Below are 13,345 nucleotides of genomic sequence, written 5' to 3' on the forward strand. Positions count from 1 at the left end.
GCCAGAGTTTCTGCTGGGCTCTTTCCTCCCATTATCTTGTTTCATCCTCACAAGGTAAGTACAGATGAGAAAACGAAAGTACAGAGAGGGTACCTGCCCAAGGTCATACGTTTATCAAGTGACCAGGAGGGGAATTCAGTCCCAGGATTGTCTCCTAAAGCCCATGGTGTTCTTCACCCCAAAACCAACTGCCATTCCTCCTTTCCCCCATGTGCACATCCTTGTTACTACTGTCCTTAAAAAGAAAGAAGAAAATACAAGTGAAAGAGCTGTAGAACAAGAGGATGGAAAATCCCATTTCATCAGGCCGGGCTGATAGGACTCCAATTACATGTGTGTTAGACCATTTGGTATTGTTCCATAGATCTCAGATGCTCTGTTCCATTTTTTCACTTTCCATTTTCAAGTTCATTTATCCTTTCCTCTGTGTATCCAGTCTGCCGTTAAGCCCATTGAGCAATTCATTTTTGTGTCCAGTCCCTCTCCAGGGGATGCAGAGAAAAGGCTGAGGGTAGAGCATACTCACTTGAGATGGGGACAGCAGAGCCTGGGGACCACTGAGGCCTGGGAGGAGGCCAAGAGGCTGGGCAAGTCAAAGGGTCCAGGGTGAATGTGGAAGAGGGAGAGAGGGAGTGAGCCCCCGAGTTAGGGCCGCAGGCCAGGCTATGGCTTACACAGTTGGCCAGAGCAGCAGCTCTCAGTGTTTGCTGTGTGCCCTTAGGGCTTGGGGCATGGATGGTCAGCTCGGCTGGGAGGACAAGTGCATCCACTCAGTGTACATTTACCAAGATCTCCTAGGTGCCAGGCACTGCACCATGCATGTACGAGGAAGACCCAGGCCCCGGCCTCATGGAGTTCACAGTCCAAGGGGGATCTGGATGGTAAGACATTTTGGAAAAATGATTAGTAACAGTTGTGCTAAGTCCTAATAAATAAACACATGAAGAAATGAGTAGGCAAGGTCAACAGAAAGAGGCCGAGAGCAGACACTTTCTGGAAGCGGAGGGTGGTGGTCACAGCATCAGGCAGCCACTGAGAGGTCAAGTGGGCCAAGGCGGTGGGGCTCATGGGGGCTCTGCCCCAGCTCTGCCAGGAGGTGGTAGGGAGGCAGCCAGTGGGAAGAATGGAAGATGAGGAAGAGAAGGCGGGAGGGGAGGCCTGTCTTGAAAGGAACTTGGCATCAAAGAAGAGGAAGAGGGGGCTCAGAGGCGAGGAAGGAGTGTTAGAACCCAGATCTTGTCTGTGGGATGCCCAGAAGGAGCCAGGGGGGCGCCAGAGAACCCACCTGGGGGAAGGTAGTCCGCAGTGAGGCGAGGGGTGGGGCCAGGGCCCCTGCAGGGCTCCCAGATGAGGGGCAGCCTCGCCTCAGGTCTCACCTAGATCTTCAGTGGGCGCTGGGGCAGCACGGTGGGGCCTGACTGTGGCCAGAGGCTGTCGTTGCAATTCTACAGCCTGAACCAAGGTAAAGCATTCAGTCTAAAGGCTACCGTCTTCCGTCCGCTGTGATGTGTAGTCGGGGGTAGGGGTGTCTTAAAGGGAGCGTGAAATTCCGACTTCACATCATACTGGAAATTCTCTTCCAAGAATCCATAATCATCAAGAGAATTTTACACAGACTGGCAGAACCCAGAGAGCCTGGAAGGGCATTTAGGCCAGAGGTTCTCAACCTCTTTAAACCCCCAACCCGCCCCAATCTCAGGCCCTGGGGTTTGAGATACCCCCTCCTCCCCTGGGGGTGGGGAGGTTTCCCTGCTTAGACTCCACGGGCTCCTGGGGGTCTCCCAGCCATGGAGGTTGTGTCGAGCTGTACTTGCTGCGGTCTGAATTACAGAAACAACGGGTACTTGATTCTGCTTTTCCAAATATGAAATTATGACATTGAATATGCTTTTTCTGGCTGTGTGAGCCCACCCTCAGCACTCTGACGTGTCCCTTAAGTGCTCTGCCAGCACAAGCGGTAATTATGGTTTTCTCCTCCTTAAAGTGCTTTTAACAGAAGAGCCTGGTAGAAAAGGAGGTCCCGGTGGATGAGGACCAATCATTCCTGTACATTTAGGGATTTTATTTGCAGAGTTTACACGCAGGCTCCCACCCTATCTCCCATATTATGGTCTGATCTACTTAGCATTCTTTCATGGGCCATTCCCAGGCCTCAAGTGTGTGTCCTTTTAATTGTTAATTTGTTCATAAAGGTGGCCTGGGGTGGTGAAAAGAGCACTAGATTAAGAGTCAAGAGGCTGGGATCTGGGCCCTAAAGTTCAATAAGCTGTGTGACCTTGGGTCAGTCACTTGACCTCTCTGGGCCTCAGTTTCTTCTTGTGAGAAATGGGGATGATCATTCTCCCAGCCCTCTTGCCTCATGGGTGTGGGTAATTGTGAGGGTCTGATGAGACCACAACGGGGGGGGAACACTGTGAAAGCAGTAGACCCTGTTCAAATGGGAGAGGAGAAAACTGTCATGGGCAGCCCTGTCTACTCTGCATTTGGGGCAGGTTCCCCCTCTCCCCTCTTTTAATCATTCTGCTGGAAACCTCTCTGCACAAATCACCTCTTATTTCCAGGAGGCCCTTTTCCAAACGTGGATGCTGGGGTCCCAGGGCCACAAATAGTTTTAGAGCTGCCTCTATTGGGATTTTTCCTGATAGTTCTCACCAGAAGGACAGAATCGGGGGATGGCTTGAACTCCAAGGCTGTTGCCTCCATGGGCAAGTTCTGTCCTGAAGCAGCCTCCCCAGAGGGTCCCGTCTCTGGGGAAGCCTGGGAACTGTCGCCCTGAGACCTCTTGGACAGGAGTTTGTTTAGAAGAAGGTGAGGCTGCTGCCCACCTTTCTCCAACAGGCTCACCAGGTCCCACGTGACAGATTCAATAGGCAGCGCCCAGCCCCCAGGTCCAGCTGGCCTCTGTCACAGGGAAGGGGCAACAGATGAGGACCAGCGGGGTGACCTGCCAGAGAGCATGCATGTGGCCTGTCACACCTGGAAAAACAGACTGCCCAGCTGAGGAGGGGTCCGCACAGAGAGGCATCGGTTCCTTCTCCAGAGTGTTAACTCAGAGTAACAGGCGATGGCTGGGCCAGACCTTTGCCTTGGGGATCAGGGTCCTCGAATGGCCAGTGGTCTGTTTTGCTTTTGCCATTCAGAGCAGGGGCTAGACTCCGCCTCAGCCCCTCCCTGGCTCTGTGACTCTGAGCAAGGTGGCCTCACCTCTCTGAGCCACAGTTGTCTTTGTAAACTGGAGGTGTCTGCAGGGTGGCTGGGATAAGGCGTGTGTGGTCCCAGCCCACCGTGAGGCCAGTGAACTCGTAGGGTGCTGCCCTGTCACAGGGACCCAGGCAAGGGGTGGAGGACACCTCCTGCCAGTGCTCTAGCCGGCTTTCTGTGGACCCCACCTCTCACCCCCTCAGCACAGCTGCCCTGACTCCTCCAGGCCAGTCCTCCCAGAAGCCTCTGGGCTCAGGATGGCCTGGACACACAGGAGCCCGATGCAGAAGACAGGCACAATCCAGCCCAGTAAGTATGTGATGGGTGCCCTGGGAGCCCAGAGGAGGGCCCTGTTCAACCTTGTGGGACTGGAAATTATCTCGGTGAATCCTTGAAGCAAAGACAAGTGATAGGCGTGATGATAAGCCTCATTCAGAGGTTCAGTGGTGGCCGAGAAGTGGCCAAGTCAAGATTCAAACCCAGGTTTGCGGGTCTCCAAAGTTCATGCTCTCACCCCATCGGCTTTCCTGCCTCCCTACAGCTTGGCACTTAAACCAGAACCCACAATACTCTACATGTGGTTGGCTCAGCATGGAAAAGAGGGCCTATCACCTCCCTTATTCCAAACACCATGCTTCTATAGATACAACCTATAATCAAGTCATTCCATTGGCAGAGGGACGGGGAAAGGAGAGGAGAGTATGAAGCTGGGCAGGACCTATTTTCCAAGTCTCCATTTTGCCATAGTCTCCCCTGTCTGCCAATGGAAGGAGGGGATGCCCCTTGGAGGGCCCAGTTTGAAGGAGGTGTTCCCACTAGGAAAGCTTAGGGCAATTCCATCAGGGAGAATTGCAGTCCCAGGGCAGGAAGTGGCCTCTGTGTTGGAAGCCTGTACAGGAGGCAGACAGAAAGTCTGCTCAGACATCGGGAAGGGAGAAAGATGGACGGAAGCAGAGAGGACTGACTGACTCCCTTACTTGGTGAAAGGTGTGGGGAAGAGATAAGGGCTGCGGAGGAAGACACGAGGCTGCCGGGGTTTAAGACAGTATTAGAGACGGGAAGAAGAGATTGACGAGCGACACAAAAGGGAACACAAGAAAGTGATCGGGTCTCAGAGGGATGGAAAGGATGTCAGGAACAAGCAGCTGGCATGGGGGGCGGGGCACTTGGCTGATTCAGCTGCGCGGCCATCTCCAGAGCTCAGCCTGTATTTTGTGGATCGAATATGCTAATTAAGCGCCGGTCCCTGAAGACTGAGCAGGGAGCCCCCGTTAGTTCACTCGCTGGATCAACATAACAAAACCACCCCTAATAGGCCTGTGCTAAGCACATCGCAAGCATTTGATCACGTATCTTCCCAGACACCCTGTGAAGTATTTACTTGAGGAAACCGGGGCTCACAGAGGGGAAGCCACCGGCCCAAGCTCACCCCGCTGGAGAGGAGCAGAGCTAGATTTCCAACTCAGGCCTAATCCATGTCTATGCACAAGATGGGAGAGCAAAGGGACCCACTGCAAGGGAGGTCTGTGAAGTGAGGTTTGAGGTAGTGGGGATCTTAAATGTCAGCCTAAGGAATTTGAACTTGATCGTGCAGGTACCGGAGAGCCATTGAAGGTGGTTGAGCAGGGGGGGTTGATCTGGCAGGCTTACAAGAGTTCAGTGGAGGGGCTGGCCTGCCAGCATAGTGGTTAAGTTCATGCCTCTGCTTTGGCCATCTGCTTGGGGTTCCCGTGTTCAGATCGAGGGTATGGACCTACACAGTGCTCATCAAGCCATGCTGTGGAAGCATCGCACATACAAAATAGAGGAAGATTGGCACAGATGTTAGCTCAGGGCCAATCTGCCTCAGCAAGAAAATAAATAAATAAAAAAGAAAAAAGAATGCAGTGGAGAGAAAGGGTCCAGAGCAGTTGAGGAAGGTTCTGTGTGAGAATTTTGAAGGGAGGATAAGCCAGGAGCAACAGGAAGGCCATCAGCACCCCTGTACTCACAGACTGTCAGCTGAGTGGCTCCCAGCCAACACGTCGTCTGCATTCCATCATCGTCTTGTCCTTGATGCCGGCTGGAGTCTGCCCTTGGCATTCAGTCTGTGTATGAATCCAAGCATATCAGGCCAAGGCCCCAAAGAAAAGAGAAACATGGTTTTTACACCACATGGAGCAGTGGACGTGAGCCTAGCCTCTGGCATCACTGTCCTGTGTTTGAACCTCTGCTCCATTCTCACTAGCTGTGTTACCCTGGGCATGACACTTAACCTCTCTGAGCCTCATTTTCCACCTGTAAAATGGAGTGGAGAGCAGTGTCCCCCTCGGACTGAGGATCCAGTGACATGGGGTGTGTTAACGGCACCCGGCCCAGTCCTGGCCCTGGAAGAGTGCCCAGAAAAGACAGCTATTTTTGTGTGTGTTTGTGCGTGTTCTTCTGCGTGGGCCGGTGCCTGCCCCCGGTACAGAGTGTTCCTCCTTCCCTAACACTCAAACAGCTGCCATAACCTCCATCTCGTTCAAGGAATTTGTATTCCCTCCAACTCTGCACAGTGCTCAGACATTTTAAATTCATTGATTTCTGTCCTTTGCTCGGAAGACCTCAAACTCATTTGTAGGACAGTCCTTGTTCCTTGTTATTGGAAGGGCTGGCTGAGTTATGGGATGGAATCTATTTCTTTTTTAATAACTTACATTGCTTTCTCCCTTTATTACAAAAGCAAGAACATGCTCGGTGTGGTTCATACAAATAAGCACCAAAAAAGGAAAACCACTGGTAATCCTACCATTCGGAAATAATTGCTGTTAGGTTTCAGTTCTATCCTTCCAGCATTATTTTAGAAAAAGGAATATACGCATTGGTTTTCTTTTCTTTTCTTTCTTTCTTTCTTTCTTTTTTTTTTTGGTGAGGAAGATTGGCCCTGAGCTAGCATCTGTGCCAAACTTCCTCTATTTTGTATGTGGGACGCCACCAAAGCATGGCTTGACAAGCAATGTGTAGGGGATCCGAACCCAAGAACCCTAGGCAGCCAAAGCAGAATGTGCAAAGTTAACCACTATCCTACTGGGCTTGCCTACACACTGGTTTTCCATAAAAATGCGATCATACTAAACATGCTGTATCACCATTTATTTTTTAAAGATTGCCACATGAGCTAATATCTGTTGTCAATCTTCTTTTTTTTTCTTCTCCCCAAAGCCCCCCAGTACATAGTTGTACATTCTAGTTGTGAGTGCCTCTGGTTGTGCTACGTGGGGTGCCGCCTCAGCATGGCCCGATGAGCAGTGCCATGTCCACGCCCAGAGTCTGAGCTGGTGAAACCCTGGGCCGCTGAATCTGAGCACGTGAAGTTAACCACTTGGCCTCGGGGCTGGCCCCTGAATTACCATTTTTTCAGTTAATGAGTCATTGTGAACATTTCCCCATTTCTCTTCTACATCCTTTTTAACGGCTTAATAATATTCCATTGCACCATGCTTTACTCAACTAGTTCCCTGCAGTTGTACATTTAGATTGTTTCTCATTATTTGCTTTTAAACTCCAAGGACCAACCCTGTGGCGAAATCTTTATCCGCATCCGTGATTATTTTCTCAGGATAAATTCTTAGAACTAGAATTGCTAGGTCAAGTTTTTTCTACTGTCAAATTGGCCTTCCCACCAGCAGGATTTGAGAACGATCGTTTCCCATACCTTTCCTCACACTGGATATTGAAATTTTTAAAAATCTTCACAAGTTTACTAAGTAAAAGCGTATCTAGTTATTTTTACTTGGCAAATCCGTTCTTGCAGGGCCTCAACGAGAGGATGCAGGCATGAAATGAGCCTGAGAAGTAAACCTCCTGCTGGCTAACCCCCAGCCCAGAGTCTGCTTCCCAGGGAACCCAGACTGTGACAGGCAGCATGCTTGTGTCTACTGGGGACGAGCCTGGAATGTTCTAAGGGCTAGGCCTTTCTTCTTTCTTTGAGCTGCCAGGACAACTTGGACTCTACCCAGAGCTGAAAAGATTTGAGCCTTGGCAGGCAGCCCTGGAGTGCCAGAGGCTTCCGGGGTAGCCCCTGCCTGGGTTAATTAAGCAGTCAGCTGGTGAAGATTTACTGCTCAGTAATCCTTACTCCTCTTGACATCCCTCAAAGATGACAACATCTCCATAAATAACAAGAGTCATAGCTGCCGTTGTGCATTATCACAGTGGGTATTTTACAGATGAGGAAACTGGCTCAGAGAGGGTAGGTAATTGCCTAAGCTCACACAGCCAGTGAGTGATGGGACTTGAATTCTAAACCCAGGTCTGTCCATTCTAAGATTAGTGCTCTTTACACTTCACGAGAGCTGGTCAATGGGAATAATAATATAATCTCTTGGATTATTATTCAAATTAAGTGACGTGTAAACTGCAAAGAATTTAGTACAATGCCTGGCTCATAGTAAGTAGTTGATAAATGTAAGCTATTAATCGGAAACCCTCCACGGGCTTCCGTTTCTTCTTAGAATGGAATCCAAACTCTTTTAGCATGGCCTACAAGACCATACAGGATCTGACCCTCCCTAGCACTCCTTCACTTCCTTCAGTTCAATGAATAAACCAAGCTCATGCCCACCTCAGGGCCTTTGCACATGCTGTTCTCTTTTCCTGGAATGCTCTTATTCTTTCTCTTTAGCTGGCTAAGATTTCCATTCAAACCTCAGCTCAGATGTCATCTCCACGGAGAAGACTCCCCTGATTACCAACCTGAACATCTAATGTTGCTCTTCAAACCCAAGTCACTCCCTACACGTAGCTCAGTTTTATTTTCTTTGTAGCTCTTAATGGGAGCTGAAATTCTTATTTAGTTTCTGGTTTACTATCTATCTCCCCTAATAGAATGTGAGCTGCAAGAGGGTAGGAATCTTGTTCTCCACTATATGCCCAAGGTTCAGAACAGTGCCAAGAAGAACAGGCACACAACAAAGATGTATTGGTTGCATGACAATGAATGAAGGAAGGAAAGAGGTTCTACCAGTTTGGAGAGAGATTTTTTTTTTTTTTTTTTTTTTGAGGAAGATTAGCCCTGAGCTAACATCTGCTGCCAATCCTCCTCTTTTTGCTGAGGAAGACTGACCCTGAGCTCACATCCGTGCCCATCTTCCTCTACTTTCTGTGTGGGACGCCTACCACGGCATGGCTTGCCAAGTGGTGCCATGTCTGCACCTGGGATCCGAACCAGCAAACCACGGGCCGCCAAAGCGGAACATGTGCATTTAACCGCTGCACCACCGGACTGGCCCCTGGAGAGAGATTTTTGAATGTGATAAAGAAGCTAGGTGAATAGGACATCAGCTCAAATACTCTTGGCCAATGGAGCGGTCCTGTCTGCTCAGAGCTATACCAGACGCCAACTTCTCAGAAGAGGATTTCAGAGACCTTCTGGAAGTTGCTTTATGAGTTACGCAAGCATTTAGCTTTTCCTGACACCTGTGCGAGGGGAGCAGGTAGGGAGTCCGTGGGGTTTTAACTGTAAAGACCGTCCCAGCTGTTGACTCCAGGAAATGCCTTGGGCTGAGCTTGGGAGAGGGAACTTTTTTCCAGTAGTAAACAGCTTCTCGGTGCCAGTCTGAGGAGGGTGCTAATCCTCACTTCCCCCCCTGCAAGGGCGACCCACCCAGGGAGCTCGGGGGGGCCCAGCTCTCACTTGGCAGTGCCAGTCAAGGATGAGTCCTCCTCGGAGCTCAGGAAGGGGAGCCCTGGGCTGCCAAGCAGCCAGCTTACAGGCCTGGAACCAAGGCTGGGGGCTCACACTTTGCATCTCTCTGTGTTCACACTCTCTTTGGGTGCCCTCTTTTAATTTATTTATACTCCTCGATCATGAAAATAATACATGCTTGACTCAGAAAATTTAGAAATCAGAGAAAATAAAACGGAAAGGAAAATGACTCACCCAAAATGAACCACTGTTAACAATTTGGTGTGAGCACTTCCAATTTTTTTCTTACACGTTTACACAAAAAGAGTGTATCATGCTTTACACGAATCTGTGACCTGCTTTTTTCATTTGACTTTATATTTTGTCTCTTTCAAGGTTAAGTATTCGCCTTAACCATTTTTTACTTAATTTGTTTCTTTCTTTCTTTTTTTTTTTTTTTTTGGTGAGGAGGATTGGCCCTGAGCTAACATCTGTTGCCAATCCTCCTCTTTTTGCTTGAGGAAGATTGTTGCTGAGCTAACATCTGTGCCAATCTTCCTCTATTTTTTTTTTTTTTTTGTATGTGGGAACGCCACCACAGCATGGCTTGATGAGCGGTGTGCAGGTCTGTGCAGGGGATCCAAACCCGTGAACCCTGGGACACTGAAACGGAATGGGCGATCTTAACCACTACACCACCGGGCCGGCCCCAGTTGGTTTCTTTTTTATACAATCTTTTTTATTAGAATATCAATATCTGCTTGTTGTGAGAAAAAAAGTCAATATCTGTTGCGCAAAGTGAAAGTTATTTGAAATTCCACCCCTGGAAGATAACCACCAGGAAAAGTTCAGTGCGCATCCCTCAGTATTTTGTCTGTACACACACACATCAATGTGTATGTATTTGCATCAACAAGATCAAACTAAACAACTAAACATACCATTTTGCAGCGTGATTTTTGTTTTCACTTTATCTTTCTCTACCACCACACATCTCCATCTTATTAATGCCTACACAGATTCCTATGGTATTAATCTACTTTTTTAGTTAACCACTCCCCTATTGAAGGACATTTTTCTTCTTCTTTTAATTCCAAACAATGCTCCAATGACTTTTTGTGTGTGCACGCCCACATGTGATTCTGGAGATATATTTCTAGAAGTGGAGTGTCAGAGTTAAAAAGGAAAGAACATTTAAGAAAAAACAGACAAATTGGACTTCATGAAAATTTAAAATTTTTGTATATCAAAAGACATTAGCCACAGAGTAAAAAGGCAACTCATGGAATGGGAGGAAATATGTGCAAATCATATATCTGATAAGAGATTAATGGCCAGAATGTATAGAGAACTCCTAAAACTCAACAACAAATAAAAAATTCAAAAATCGCCAAAGGACTAGACGTTTCTCCAAAGATATGTGGATGGCCAATAAGCACATAAAAAGATGCTCAACATCACTAATCATTAGAGAAGTGCAAATCAAAACTACAATGAGCTAGCACTTCACCCACATTCGGATGGCTACTGTGGAAAAAACAGAAAAAACCAAGTGTTAGCGAGGATGTGGAGAAATTGGAACCCTTGTGCACTGTTGGTGGGAAAGCAAAATGGTATAACCACCATGGAAAACGGTATGGAGGTCCCTCAAAAAATCAAAAATAGAATTACTACATGATCCAGCAATTCCAGTTCTGGGTATACACCCCCAAAAGAACTGAAAGCAGGGTTTTGAAGAGATATTTGTACACCCATGTTCATAGCAGCATCATTCACAACAGCCAAAAGATGGGAGCAACCCAAGTGTGCATCGATGGGTGAAGGGATAAACAAAACGTGGTATATACATGCTACAAAGGAATATTATTCAGCCTTAGAAAGGAAAGAAGTTCTGTAATATACTACAACATGGATGAAGCTTGAGGACATTATGCTAAGTTAAATAAGGCAGGCTCAAAAAGACAAGTACTGTAGGATTCCACTTATATGAGGTACTTAGCGTAGTCAAAATCATACAGACAGAAAGTAGAATGAATAGTGGTTGCCTGGCCTGGGGGAGGGGAGCATGGGAGTTATTTAATAGGTATAGAGTTTTAGTTTTACAAGATGGAAGGAGTTATGGGGATGGATGGGGGTGGTGCCTGCACAAAAATGCAAATGTATTTAATACCACTGAACTGCACACTTAAAAATGGTTAAGATGGGGGCCAGCCCAGTGGCACAGTGGTTAAGTGTGCACATTCCGCTTCCATGGCCCAGGGTTCACCAGTTCGGATCCCAGGTGCAGACATGGCACTGCTTGGCAAGCCATGCTGTGGCAGGCATCCCACATATAAAGTGGAGGAAGATGGGCACAGATGTTAGCTTAGGGCCAGTCTTCCTCAGCAAAAAGAGGAGGATTAGCAGCAGTTAGCTCAGGGCTAATCTTCCCCCCCCCAAAAAAAAAGGTTAACATGGCCAATTTTATGTTATGTGTATTTTAACACAATTTTAAAAAAGGAATGAAAATTTAAAATAGATATTGCCAGAGTGCTCTCCAAAACTGTTGTTCCAATGCCATGGCAGTGCCTGCTCCTTCACCAAAAAACTGGCCTTGCTAATCTTTTTCATCTCTGTTGATCTGAGGGGCAAACACGGTATTTCATTTTGTTTCTTTGTTAGTGAAACTGGGCATCTTTTCATGTTTGTGGCTATTTGTATTTCTTATCTTAATTGCCTATTCACGTCATTTTGCCCTAGCTTCTACTGAGCTATTCATCATTTTCTTATTGATTTGGAAGACTGCTCCATATATTAGTGAGGTTGGAACTTTCGCCTATTTGTTGGATATTTTCTCCCACTTAAAACGTGATTTTAGGGATTGGGGGAGGGTGAAAGGGGTAAAGGGACACATACGTATGGTGACAGATAAAAACTAGATTATTGATGGTGAACACGATGCAGTCTATACAGAAACTGATATAATAATGTATGTACACCTGAAATTTACCCAATGTTATAAGTCAATATGACCTCAATAAAATAAATTTTTTTTGAGAAAGATTATCCCTGAGCTAACATCTGCCGCCAATCCTCCTCTTTTTGCTGAGGAAGACTGGCCCTGAGCTAACATCCATGCCCATCTTCCTCTACTCTATATGTGGGACGCCCACCACAGCATGGCTTGACAAGTGGTGTGTAGGTCTACACCCAGGATCCGAACCAGCAAACCCTGGGCTGCTGAAGTGGAATGTGTGAACTTAACCACTGCACCACTGAGCTGGCCCATAAAATAATTTTTTAAAAAACACATGATTTTAAATGACTGGATAATATTTCACCTCAATAGTAATCCCTATTTTGGATATTTTACTTGTTTTCATTTTCCCCCCATTATAAACAATACTGTGATGAACATCTCTCATGGACATGTGCATTTTTTTCAGGAAAATTTGACAGAAGTGGGATTGAGTCAAAGGCACACACATTAAGGGTCTTTTTTTTTTTAGGAAGATTAGCCCTGAGCTAACTACTGCCAATCCTCCTCTTTTTGCTGAGGAATACTGGCCCTGAGCTAACATCCATGCCCATCTTCCTCTACTTTATATGTGGGACACCTACCTCAGCATGGTGTGCAAAGGGGTGCCAGGTCCGCACCCTGGATCCGAACCGGCGAACCCCGGGCCACCCAAGCGGAACGTGCGAACTCAACTGCTGCGCCACCGGGCCGGCCCCTAAGGGTCTTAATATGTAGGTACAAAATATCCAGGAAGATGGTGCCACTTCACACACTCTTGACAATAGCAGGTGAAGGCCATTTGTTCATGTCCTTGACAAGATCAGGTACCATCATTCTTTAGCTTGGCCATTAGTTTCCTAGGGCTGCCATAACAGAGGATCACAAACCGAGCAGCTGAAAACAACAGAAATCTAGTCTCTCAAAGTTCTGGAGGCTAGAACTCTAAAATTAAGGTTTTGGCAGGCCCCACCCCCTCTCAAGTCTTTAGAAAAGAATCCTTCCTTGTCTCTTTCCTTGCTTCTGGTGGTTACTGGCAATCTGTGGCATTCCTTGGCCTGTGACAGCATAACTCCAATCTCTGTCTCCGTCTTCAGACAGCCTTCTTAAAAGGACACCAGTTATTGGATTCAGGGCTCACCTCAATCCAGCATGATCTCATCTAATTTAACTAATTATATCTGCAAAGACGGTATTTCCAAATAAGGTCATGTTCTGAGGTTCTGGGGTGGACGTGAATTTTGGGGGGGACACTATTCAACCTCATACAATCGGTAAAACAGGGTTTATTATTATTTTAACCTTTAGCTCTTACTGAAAGGAAACATACACACACACAACTACAGTAATGCTGATGACAAATAATGGGGCATCTTAACTGTAGACTGGCTTATGGATACCGTTGCTTGCTGGTCTGGCTGAGTCACAATGTGCCCACCTGAGGCAGGTGATCAGCTAAGCTTGTTCTGACCCTGCTGCCCTGAGCTCATCATCAGGGACTG

The 13,345-nt window shown here is 47.2% G+C and overlaps 1 long non-coding RNA gene across 1 annotated transcript; it reads right to left on the reverse strand.

The window, feature by feature from the left end:
• Positions 1 to 7: 7 nt before the first annotated feature.
• On the reverse strand, positions 8 to 5,581 carry LOC139084427 (uncharacterized). Its single transcript, XR_011541775.1, has 2 exons — positions 5,193 to 5,581; positions 8 to 874 (listed from the first exon to the last, which is right to left on the reverse strand). It is a non-coding gene; the product is annotated as an uncharacterized lncRNA (long non-coding RNA).
• Between the last annotated feature and the right edge of the window lie 7,764 nt (positions 5,582 to 13,345).

This window comes from Equus przewalskii, chromosome 7 (genome assembly GCF_037783145.1).
Source record: "Equus przewalskii isolate Varuska chromosome 7, EquPr2, whole genome shotgun sequence".
NCBI classification, from domain to species: domain Eukaryota; kingdom Metazoa; phylum Chordata; class Mammalia; order Perissodactyla; family Equidae; genus Equus; species Equus przewalskii.